The sequence below is a fragment of the Strongylocentrotus purpuratus genome, unplaced genomic scaffold (assembly GCF_000002235.5).
Source record: "Strongylocentrotus purpuratus isolate Spur 01 unplaced genomic scaffold, Spur_5.0 spur5_scaffold_21, whole genome shotgun sequence".
NCBI lineage: Eukaryota > Metazoa > Echinodermata > Echinoidea > Camarodonta > Strongylocentrotidae > Strongylocentrotus > Strongylocentrotus purpuratus.
In genome coordinates this window covers 16,377,567-16,389,619 of record NW_022145607.1, presented here as the reverse complement: position 1 = coordinate 16,389,619, position 12,053 = coordinate 16,377,567, and the positions used below count along the sequence as shown (strand labels likewise).

At 35.9% G+C, this 12,053-nt stretch overlaps 1 long non-coding RNA gene across 2 annotated transcripts; it reads right to left on the bottom strand.

The window, feature by feature from the left end:
• Positions 1 to 219: 219 nt before the first annotated feature.
• On the bottom strand, positions 220 to 7,934 carry LOC115928338. 2 transcript variants are annotated; one of them, XR_004066021.1, is made up of 6 exons: positions 7,090 to 7,934; positions 3,649 to 3,771; positions 3,092 to 3,199; positions 2,561 to 2,683; positions 1,026 to 1,214; positions 220 to 573 (listed from the first exon to the last, which is right to left on the bottom strand). It is a non-coding gene; the product is annotated as an uncharacterized LOC115928338 (long non-coding RNA). The 2 variants fall into 2 exon arrangements; XR_004066020.1 differs by having other exon boundaries at positions 3,092 to 3,771.
• Between the last annotated feature and the right edge of the window lie 4,119 nt (positions 7,935 to 12,053).

Sequence of the window (12,053 nt, the reverse complement as noted above, 5' to 3'; positions counted from 1 at the left end):
TTTATGTCCTTCCGTTACCGAGATAATTAATATGCACATTCTTAAACTACTTAACTATAATGACAATTTTTTTGGGGAGAATTAAAGGCACTTATATAGGTATTATATCTGTACTGTTTCACATCTTATACTAATAAAACAGTTCTTATAGTATGAACCTGAAGTTCAAAAATCTTGTCTGAGTGTCCTTCCGTTACCGTGGAATTGCCCAGTGTTATTCTCTCTCACTTAAAACTGCCTCCAATGTCTCGAATGTTTGTAGATGTACATCATTGAAAATAACTAATGCAGAATCCTCTTTCAAGCAACAGTTTATGACATTATTTTGGTTGTGCAAGATTCAAAGCTTTCTTTCAAATTTATTTCATTTTTGGCTTCTCCCTTGTTCGTGCGTGGGCGTCGAAGTCCTGATATTTTTTGTGTGAAGAGCAGTTGTCATTGACATGGATGTCATCTAGCTTGTAGCTCATGTTTGCATCTGCAGACTTAAATTGTGATCTCTGGGAAGCATCTAAGATTACAGTTCACTCGTCGTCTTCTTAGCAGCGAAGAGACAAAGGGTGTATCATCTTGCTGTACATAAAATTATGGGAAAAAATAAAAAGAGATACCAGATTATATGATAATCACTGTCACTTGCGATGTAGAATATCATCCAGTATTAGAAAAATGCAATCAAAGCGAAATACACCACTATGATTTAAATACATCCCCATTTACGTGCAATATGCTTGAAACAGCAGAAGACAGACATATTTCAATGACTTTAGCAAAGCTCAGTTTTCTCGATATAAGTTTAATTATTGCCCACAACAAGACAACGAAAATGAATAGACATTGGATGAACAGATAAACTGGTCATCTACCCACTAGGTGTATTGCACAAGACGTGGACATGAAACTAAATAAAGATATTCGTTAAAATATTATTAGAAACTTAAATATGTAAGAAGAGTTGACAACGAAGAGAATATCAAATTATAATTATGAGACAAAAAACAAAAGATTCATATCGTTATACTTACTATATCTCCGGAGCTATCACTTGGTAGTCGCCCCGGCTCGGTCGTCTTTACCGTGGTAAAGATCCGGTTGCCGTCCATGCCGTCGCCCTGGTAGGCTCCATCCTGATGATCATCGTTGCCGTCATCTTGTTCGTTGCTCTGGTTGCCATCACCCTGGTAGTCACCCTGGCCGCCGCCCTTCTTCCCTCGCTGAAAATGTAAACGAATAGGCACTGTTATAATCCTGTATAATTAACATGTGTGATTTACTGGTGGAGAATGATGACCTAACGGCTACGGCTTCGATTTTCGCCAATCATGGATTAAAGATTTGCATTAATTATGTTAAGCTTATTAAGCTCTAGTTTGTACGGAAGCGTTAAGGTGCCATTCTACTTGACGACATGACGAGATATTTCATCTTGTCAAGTCGACTTAATATCCATATCATGTCGACATGTAAAGATATTTAACCTACCATGTCGACTTATCAACTTTTATTAGTCGACATGGCGAAATAAATTATCTTGCCAAGTCGACTTCACAAAAAGTTCATGTTGTCATGGCGACATAAGTTATTTTACCAAGTCGACTTCTACAAAAATACATGTCGCCATGGCGACATATATTATCTTACCAAGTCGACTACCCAAAAAGTAATGTCGACATGGCGAAATAAATTATCTTGCCAAGTCGACTTCACAAAAAGTTCATGTCGTCATGGCGACATGTATTATCTTGCCAAGTCGACTTCACAAAAAAGTTCATCTCGTAATAGCGACATAAATTATCTCACCAAGTCGTTTTCCCAAAAAGTATATGTCGTCATGGCGAGATATGTAGTGTGACGACTATTTCATGCAGCGCGCGTACGTGATTGCACCTAACTGTAATTCTTAAAACTGACTCCACGTGATCATTTATGTCGCCAAGACGACATCTACTGTTATTAAGTCGACTTGGTAACATATTTTATCTCGCCATGACAACATGTACTTCTTACGAAGTCGACTTGGCAAGATATTTTTATTTCGCCATGACGACATATACTTTTTGGGAAGTCGACTTGGTAAGATAATTTATGTCGCCATGACGACATGAACTTTATGCGAAGTCAACTTGGCAAGATAACTTATGTCGCCATGACGACATGAACTTTTTGTGAAGTCGACTTGGCAACATAATTTCTTTCGCCATGTCGACTAATAAAAGTTGATAAGTCGACATGGTAAGTTAAATATTTTTACATGTCGACATTATATGAATATTAAGTCAACTTGACAAGATGGAATATCTCGTCATGTCGTCAAGTAGAATGGCACTTTAACGCTTCCGTAAGTTTGACAGCCTTTGAAATACAACAATGAAAATATTGGAATTAGGAAATAATTTTCGAGAATTGCAGTGTAGTTGGAAAAGGTCAGAACAAGTAGGTCTCAAAATGCGGATTTCAAAATATCAAACGCAATTGTATTCCACTTCAATGATAATTTCCATCAAGTTTCTTTTATTTCGATAACACCATTAATTTCCGATAATCCTGCTCTATTACATACCTGGTTACTACCGTGGTCGCCATCAGTCTCGTAATCGCTTGCTCACCATCACCATAGTCGTAACCTGGTAGCCGTCGTGGTCGCTCTGTAGGTCACCTTCTTCGCTACATCGTTGTCGTATCCCTGGTAAAATTGAAAAATGCAATGCATTTGTATTACGTTGATTCTGCGGCTATAAAGAATAATACTAGGAAAGAGCTAGAATGAGATCTCTTAGAACAGAATTAGAAATCTCGATCTCGCTGCACCTCTATTCCGAATGGCTTTGTTGAAAAGAGGCTACAACATATTCCACTATATCTTGCTCTTCTGTAACAATTTACTTTTAAAGAGTTATTATTAATGTCCTTTTTCTGCAGGTTCATTACTCCAAAGCTTCATTGATCCGAAGTTTTAATAAATCTAATTGCTTGTTATTCGGAAGGTTCATCATTAAAAGCATAATTACATAATTATAAAATGTATATACAGATCGAGCGCTATATCATTTCCGGAAAATACAAACCAACAGGTCGTAGCTGCTCTACTCACCATCGCCTCGGTTCGTCAGCTCGTCGCCTGGTGGCCATGTTTGTCACATAGTATGAGCCTATATACAAGTTGTATCCCTGGCAGTCGTTCTCTTTCCCTTCCAGTAATCTAAAGGATTGAACAACATTCCAATACTTATGAATTTTATGAATACGTCATAATATAAGCAGATGTGGTATTTTTTCCTCACCCCCTCCCCCATTATTATTCTTTCCATTTGGTTATAATTATTTGGCCCTGTTTTTCATTCCAATTAATATATGCTTTTCATACTTCTTTCTAATTTGTAGCCTTTTATCTCTTCACTTATCTCTTCATAGTAGTTTTAAGCAGATCACCAAACTGTCCCCTAGTGTTTATAAATATATGCAAATAATTCATTATATATCTTTATATCTCTATATAATCATTCAAGTCGTGATATACAACAAACATCCATAAAGCTTCTGTGGCCGTATTGCCTCTGCTTTTGGTATTAACTTCGACATATGAAATTTGCTTAATTTCCTTACTTTACTTTTTGACAATGAAATTATCATTAATTTGTCAGTACTTACCTGTTGATACTTACCCATTTATGAACATGTAAACATTTTCATATTTAATAGCATGCAGATGTCGATGTAGGGTTTGAATCCACGTCGAGGCGTTAATGTCGTTTACATTTTGCCCTCGGAGATCTGAAAAACAATAATTATTGGTGAGACTTTGTTGCCGACACGGAGATCTAAAAACAATAATTATTGGTTAGACTTCGTTGCCGACACGGAAATCTGAAAAACAATCATTATTGGTGAGACTTCGTTGCCGACACGAAGAACTGAAAAACAGTAAATATTGGTGAGACTTCGTTGTCGACACGGAGATCTGAAAACGATTATTATTGGTGAGACTGAAAACGATGATCTGAAAACAATACATATTGGCCAGACTTCGTTGCTAAAATGGAGATCTGAAAAACAATAATTATTGGTGAGACTTCGTTGCCGACACGGAGATCTGAAAACAGCGAGACTACGTTGCCGGTACGATGATCTGAAAACAATTATTGGTGAGACTTCGTTGCCGATACGGAAATCCAAAAATAATAGTTATTGGTGAGACTTTGTTGCCGATACGGAGATCTGAAAAACAATTATTATTGGTGAGACTTCGTTGCCGACACGGAGATCTGAAAAACAATTATTATTGGTGAGACTTCGTTGCCGACACGGAGATCTGAAAACGATTATTATTGGTGAGACTGAAAACGATGATCTGAAAACAATACATATTGGCCAGACTTCGTTGCTAAAATGGAGATCTGAAAAACAATAATTATTGGTGAGACGTCGTTGCCGACACGGAGATCTGAAAAACAATTATTATTGGTGAGACTTCGTTGCCGATACGGAGATCTGAAAAATGCGAGACTACGTTGCCAAAACGATGATCTGAAAACAATTATTGGTGAGAAAAATAATAGTTATTGGTGAGACTTTGTTGCCGACACGGAGATCTGAAAAACAATTATTATTGGTGAGACTTCGTTGCCGACACGGAGATCTGAAAAACAATTATTATTGGTGAGACTTCGTTGCCGACACGGAGATCTGAAAAACAATTATTATTGGTGAGACTTCGTTGCCGACACGGATATCTGAAAACAATACTTATTGGTGAGACTTCGTTGCCGACACGGACATCTGAAAACAATAATTATTGGTGAGACTTCGTTGCCGATACGGAGATCTGAAAACAATTATTATTGGTGAGACTTCGTTGCCGATACGGAAATCTGAAAACAATACATATTGGCCAGACTTTGTTGCCGATACGGAGATCTAAAAACAATTATTATTGGTGAGACTTCGTTGCCGATACGGAAATCTAAAAATAATAGTTATTGGTAAGACTTCGTTCCTGATACGGAGATCTGAAAACAACGAGACTACTTTGCCAATACGGAGATATGAAAACAATTATTATTGGTGAGACTTCGTTGCCGAAACGAAGATCTGAAAACAGCGAGACTACGTTGCCGATACGGAGATGTGAAAACAATTATTATTGGTGAGACTTCGTTGCCGATACGGAGATCTGAAAACAATAATTGTTGGCACTACGTTGCCGATACGATGATCTGATAAGAATTATTATTGGTAAGACTTCGTTGCTAAAATCGAGATCTGAAGAAAAAAAAAATATTGGTGAGACTTCGTTGCCGAAACGCAGATCTGAATAAAAAAATATTATTGGTGAAACTTCGTTGCCGAAACGAAGATCTGAAAACGATTATTATTGGCAAAACTTTGTTGCCGATACGGAGATCTGAAAAACAATTATTTTTGGTGAGACGGCGTTGCAATGACGGTGACCTGAACAAAATATTATTGGCGAGACTTCGTTGCCGACACGGAGATCTGAAAACAATAATTATTGGTGAGACTTCGTGGCCGATACGAAGATCTGAAATATAATTATTATTGGTGAGACTTCGTTGCCGACACGGAGATCTGAAAATAATAATTATTGGCCAGACTTGAGATGTTTAATGAAGGTCATGACCTTTCGATTTCACTTCAGCAATTCCGATATGATATTGCTTTTCTTTGAATTATCTTGTCTTGCAAATATTTTTGTTTTGCAAGTACATGTAAACAAATATTGCTTGGAACAACTGTAGAATACCCCGCCACACAAATAACCCTACCCTGATCCTATATCTAGTCCTAATCATAACCCTCATCCTAACCCTAACTCTAACCAGGAGGGAAGCTTAGCCTGAAAACTATATTCTAATGATGCGTGGTATAGGGTATTCTGCAGTTGATACCACAAATGTATCTACCCAATACTGTACCGATATCAATCCTACCATTAATGATACAATTTCTGATACAATTATTATCAAATCAGTCATTACCTATTAATCATTTAATTATCCATGTCTAATGCTGTGATAGCAAACTATGTTTTTATCTATAAAAATCTTCTAATTCTAATTCTAAATCTATGCTTCTTCGTATTATCATTAATCACCCATTACCTAATCATTTATCAAATTATCAATCATAAATTATCAGCTCCTAAGGCTAGGTTATCAATCTCTCTATAAAATATCTACTTTGTCATTTAGACCTATTATTCTACTTCATGATAACTGGAATTTTTCATTTTTACTGCTTAAAATTATGCCTTACTACATTTATTGTAGTTCTTTTATTCTATATTTTGAATTAAATCGATACATATATAACGTAAAAGCATAGTTTACTGAAACAATAACACAATATCTTATGCCTTACTTTATTGTGTAATAGTACACAAATCTATTGATATCAGTACAGTATTGTGTAGGCAATGATTTGCATATGATCAGGAAAGACCAGAGTAAAATAGCGGATCGCAAAATCTTCATAAATTGACTGTGCAAATCGATGCTATTTAACAGTATTTCTATTAAGTAATAATCTAATAATATCCATTAGGTCTAAAAATATTTATTTCACCAAATCCACCGTAATATCACGATAAATATACCAATAAAAGTAATTCAATAAAAATCAAATCAAATATGAAGACGAAAATAATTCATGTTAAAATTCCAAAGTAAGTATAATAATATCTTACCATACTTACAATAGAAGATATTCTGGATTTTGAATCTTAGTTGAAAATTGATGGGTGTTTCTTCTCACACAGATACCAATCGCTTGAAGAACGTTGCCGCGATGTGACGTGTTCGCAAAGGAATAGGAAGTTTATAGTTTGTCCATTTCCAACCCAACAATCTTCGTGATAATGGAATCTACAATATTCTAAGATGGGTAAGGGTAGATTAAAACTTGGCCCTTACACTACTTTAATATTAATTAAGGGCCTATGTGTATCAATGTTGTCCTAACGTTTAGATTTGGCCAAGCTCAAACCCATCCTGACCCATCTCAGTGAATTATAGAGCTCCATTAAGATCACAAGTGATATTGCTGAATTCTCTGCAGACAACTTTCACTTACCCCGACATCTAGTTGTTCAGTCTCAGCATTCTCCGGTTCAGTCTGGCAGGAATATAATCCAAATGATTGAATATCCATCCAACAAATATTTCCTTGCACACACAATAAAAAGGATCCAATAGAATTCCTCAGGCAATCGTCGATTCAGGTCCAATATACATTATTCATAAATAAGTGTTCAGCAATGTTATTCCATATCGTGTTCTTGGTAGTAGAAATCGTCAAAGTTTGCATTTAATCTTGAAGCCTTTCTGCACGTCACAGACCAATCAACAAACCTTTTGCAAGGTTCGAATCAGTCAGGACGATATTTGGCTTTGGCGGATTCTGTAGACGATTTTGATATCAGGCCCTTCTTAGTTATGCTTTCCTCAGTTAATGGTGATATATGAAAGAATGGTTCATCTTATTGCCAGTTTCCATATCTGTCGATATCTGTCTGCTTCTGAAGCACGCGTCGAAATGTTCACATGGAGATAGATGATTGAAAATTTAGCAAATACGCAATTCACGTCGGTGCTGTTTATCAAGTTTGAGGGCCTGTTCCTGAATTGAACATATTATGAAGTCACAGGACCTTCGAACTGTATATTTCAGCTGAAGAGATGGCGTTTGGATTTCAAAGTATGTTGAAACATGCAACATGTGTCTCGAATGTCCCGAATGTCGAAAAGAGTCCTGAGAATTGTGTTGCAGAAAAGTCCAATCATCGTTGTCGAAAATCCAATCGTAGCGATAACATATACAGTGGACACGGGCTAAATCACACTCAGTCCTTTATGTCCAGAAAAGAGTTCAAACGTGATTTATTTGTGCCGAATAGATGATAGATTCAGAAGTTGGTTGAATGCAGTCACATAAAAGCCCAGTGCCTTGGATTAGTACAGGTTAATGTCTCCACGTTGCAGCAAGTCCACTTGTGTCAATAACCATGCACTGTCCAAGGGACATCCTTTTCTTCATAACAAGAAGTTCATATCGAGAAAGAACGTCGAAGAGGTTAAACTCGAGATGGAAGTCCCGGGTTGGGGCATTGCATTCCCGATCGATGTGCGTGGCGAGACCCATTGGCTTGAAGAAGATGTTCCTGTATATCAGTTCGGTCTCATCCTCTACCTGTATACATGGCATGAAAATATAATAAAAGCCAATCAAAATGTAATAAAAGCCAATGAAATTCATTTAATATATTTAATCGAAAAATGAAATGGTTAAATTTAATAACCGGTATACTAACACATTTTCATTTATGGATGTTTCTTTCCTGGGGACCTAGTGACGAATTATTCCATAAACCTGTTATTAATGAATGAACTACAATACTTGGAATTCAGCCTGCATACATTATGTGTTGCTATGTCAGGCAAGCTTTCTGGTTGCTAAAACAACGTTTGTTTATTAAGTATGCATAACATTTGAATATGTTAGTAAACCGGTCTATAACAATGATGCCAACAGGCTCTCAAAAGTTGGGGGCACTTTATGAGGGAGTTAGGGTGTGGAAGGGGTAGCCCCCAAGAATATGTCTATTTGGGGTTATAAAGAAGCATTTCAATGCACTATGGAGAAAGAAAAACCGCTCAAGGTACCACAAACTTTAAAAGGAGAGGATATAGAACAGTGTACGTTTCTATTTCCCATCTCGTATTGTTTGTAAATTCTTGAGATAGAATTCGATATGATTTTTTGCAAGATAAGGAATTGGCTACATAATTTTTTGACAGAATGGTTCGCAAGATAACATGGGTATAGACTGAATTTAAAGTATATTTCGAATTACAGTTTTCTTTATTAGGCTTTAGCTACTTGAATGTACGTGAACCCAATTCCATCTGGCTCCATAACCTAGAACTGTCAGATAATTAAGAGAAACTGCCCATGATTTATAATATTTTTACATTAATTTAATCTATCAATAGTTTTCTTAATTAACCGTGACTGTAGAGTCAGGTAAAAGTTTCTGGTCTTTGTCAGAATTGTTTTCAGTGGTGCCTTGCCCCCTTGAAATATGCTACTTAAACGCCTTAACCTATTTGATGTTATCTTCTAGATCTTTTTTTCTTCTTAAGATCTATTGACAAAGGCTTAGGAGGTAAAGTATATCAAACTGAACTTACCAAATTGAGTGCCTCAGAAAGGTTTAAGCTGTCCCCTGGATGTCAGTTTTTGGAGAGACGTCGTTGCCGATACGGAGACCTAAAAACAATAGTTATTGTTGAGACTTCGTTGCCGATACGGAGACCTGAAAACAAAAGTTATTGGTGAAACTTTGTTGCCAATACGGAAATCTGAAAAACAATAGTTATTGGTGAGAATTCGTTGCCGACACGGAGATCTGCAAACAATTATTATTGGTGAGACTTCGTTGCCGATACGGAGATCTGAAAACAATAGTTATTAGTGAAAATTCGTTGCCGACAAGGAGATCTAAAAATTATTGGCGAGACTTCGTTGCTGATAAGGAAATCTAAAAACAATACATATTGCAAAGACTTCGTTGCTGATACGAAGACCTGAAAACAATAATTATTGGCGAAACTACGTTACCGAAACGGAAATCTGAAAACAATACATATTGGCAAGACTTCGTTGTCGATACAAAGATCTGAAAAACAATTATTTTTGGTGGGTCTTCGTTAACGATAAAAAGATCTGAAAACAATAATTATTGGTGAGACTTCGTTGCCGACACGGAGATCTGAAAACAATTATTATTGGTGAGACTTCGTTGCCGACACGGAGATCTGAAAAAAAAACATATTGGCAAGACTTCATTGCTGACACGGAGATCTGAAAAACAATTATTATTGGTGAGACTTCGTTGCCGATACGGAGATCTGAAAACAATTATTATTGGCAAGACTTCGTTGCTAAAATGGAGATCTGAAAAACAATTATTATTGGTGAGACTTCGTTGCCGATACGAAGATCTGAAACCAATAATATATTGGTGAGACTTCATTGCCGATACGAAGATCTGAAAACAATAATTATTGGTGAGACTTCGTTGCCGATACGGAGATCTAAAAACAATAATTATTGGTGAGACTTCGTTGTCGATACGAAGATCTGAAAAACAATTATTTTTGGTAGGTCTTCGTTAACGATACAAAGATCTGAAAACAATAATTATTGGTGAGACTTCGTTGCCGACACGGAGATCTGAAAACAATTATTATTGGCCAGACTTGAGACGTGTAATGAAGGTCATGACCTTTTGATTTCACTTCAGCAATTCCGATATGATATTGCTTTTCTTTGAATTATCTTGTCTTGCAAATATTTTTGTTTTGCAAGTACATGTAAAAAAATATTGCTTGGAACAACTGCAGAATACCCCGCCACACAAATAACCGTACCCTAGTCCTATATCTAGTCCTAATCATAATCCTCACCTTACCCTAACTCTAACCAGGAGGGAAGCTTAGCCTGAAAACTATATTCTAATGATGCGTGGTATAGGGTATTCTGCAGTTGATACCACAAATGTATCTACCCAATACTGTACCGATATCAATCCTACCATTAATGATACAATTTCTGATACAATTATTATCAAATCAGTCATTACCTATTAATCATTTAATTATCCATGTCTAATGCTGTGATAGCAAACTATGTTTTTATCTATAAAAATCTTCTAATTCTAATTCTAAATCTATGCTTCTTCGTATTATCATTAATCACCCATTACCTAATCATTTATCAAATTATCAATCATAAATTATCAGCTCCTAAGGCTAGGTTATCAATCTCTCTATAAAATATCTACTTTGTCATTTAGACCTATTATTCTACTTCATGATAACTGGAATTTTTCATTTTTTTTCACTGTTTAAAATTATGCCTTACTACATTTATTGTAGTTCTTTTATTCTATATTTCAAATTAAATCGATACATATATAACGTAAAAGCATAGTTTACTGAAACAATAACATAATATCTTATGCCTTACTGTATTGTGTAATAGTACACAAATCTATTGATATCGGTAACGTATTGTGTAGGCATTGATTTGCATATGATCAGGAAAGACCAGAGTAAAATAGCGGATCGCAAAAACTTCATAAATTGACTGTGCAAATCGATGCTATTTAACAGTATTTCTATTAAGTAATAATCTAATAATATCCATTAGGTCTAAAAATATTTATTTCACCAAATCCACCGTTATATCAAGACAAATATACCAATAAAAGTAATTCAATAAAAATCAAATCAAATATGAAAACGAAAACATTCATGTTAAAATTCCAAAGTAAGTATAATAATATCTTACCATACTTACAATAGAAGATATTCTGGATTTTGAATCTTAGTTGAAGATTGATGGGTGTTTCTTCTGACACAGAAACCAATCGCTTGAAGAACGTTGCCGCGATGTGACGTGTTCGCAAAGGAATAGGAAGTTTATAGTTTGTCCATTTCCAACCCAACAATCTTCGTGATAATGGAATCTACAATATTCTAAGATGAGTAAGGGTGGATTAAAACTTGGCCCTTACACTACTTTAATATTAATTAAGGGCCTATGTGTATCAATGTTGTCCTAACGTTTAGATTTGGCCAAGCTCAAACCCATCCTGACCCATCTCAGTGAATTATAGAGCTCCATTAAGATCACAAGTGATATTGCTGAATTCTCTACAGACAACTTTCACTTACCCCGACATCTAGTTGTTCAGTCTCAGCATTCTCCGGTTCAGTCTGGCAGGAATATAATCCAAATGATTGAATATCCATCCAACAAATATTTCCTTGCACACACAATAAATAGGATCCAAAAGAATTCCTCAGGCAATCGTCGATTCAGGTCCAATATACATGATTCATAAACAAGTGTTCAGCAATGTTATTCCATATGGTGATCTTGGTAGTAGAAATCGTCAATGTTTGCATTTAATCTTGAAGCCTTTCTGCGCGTCACAGACCAATCAACAAACCTTTTGCAAGGTTCGAATC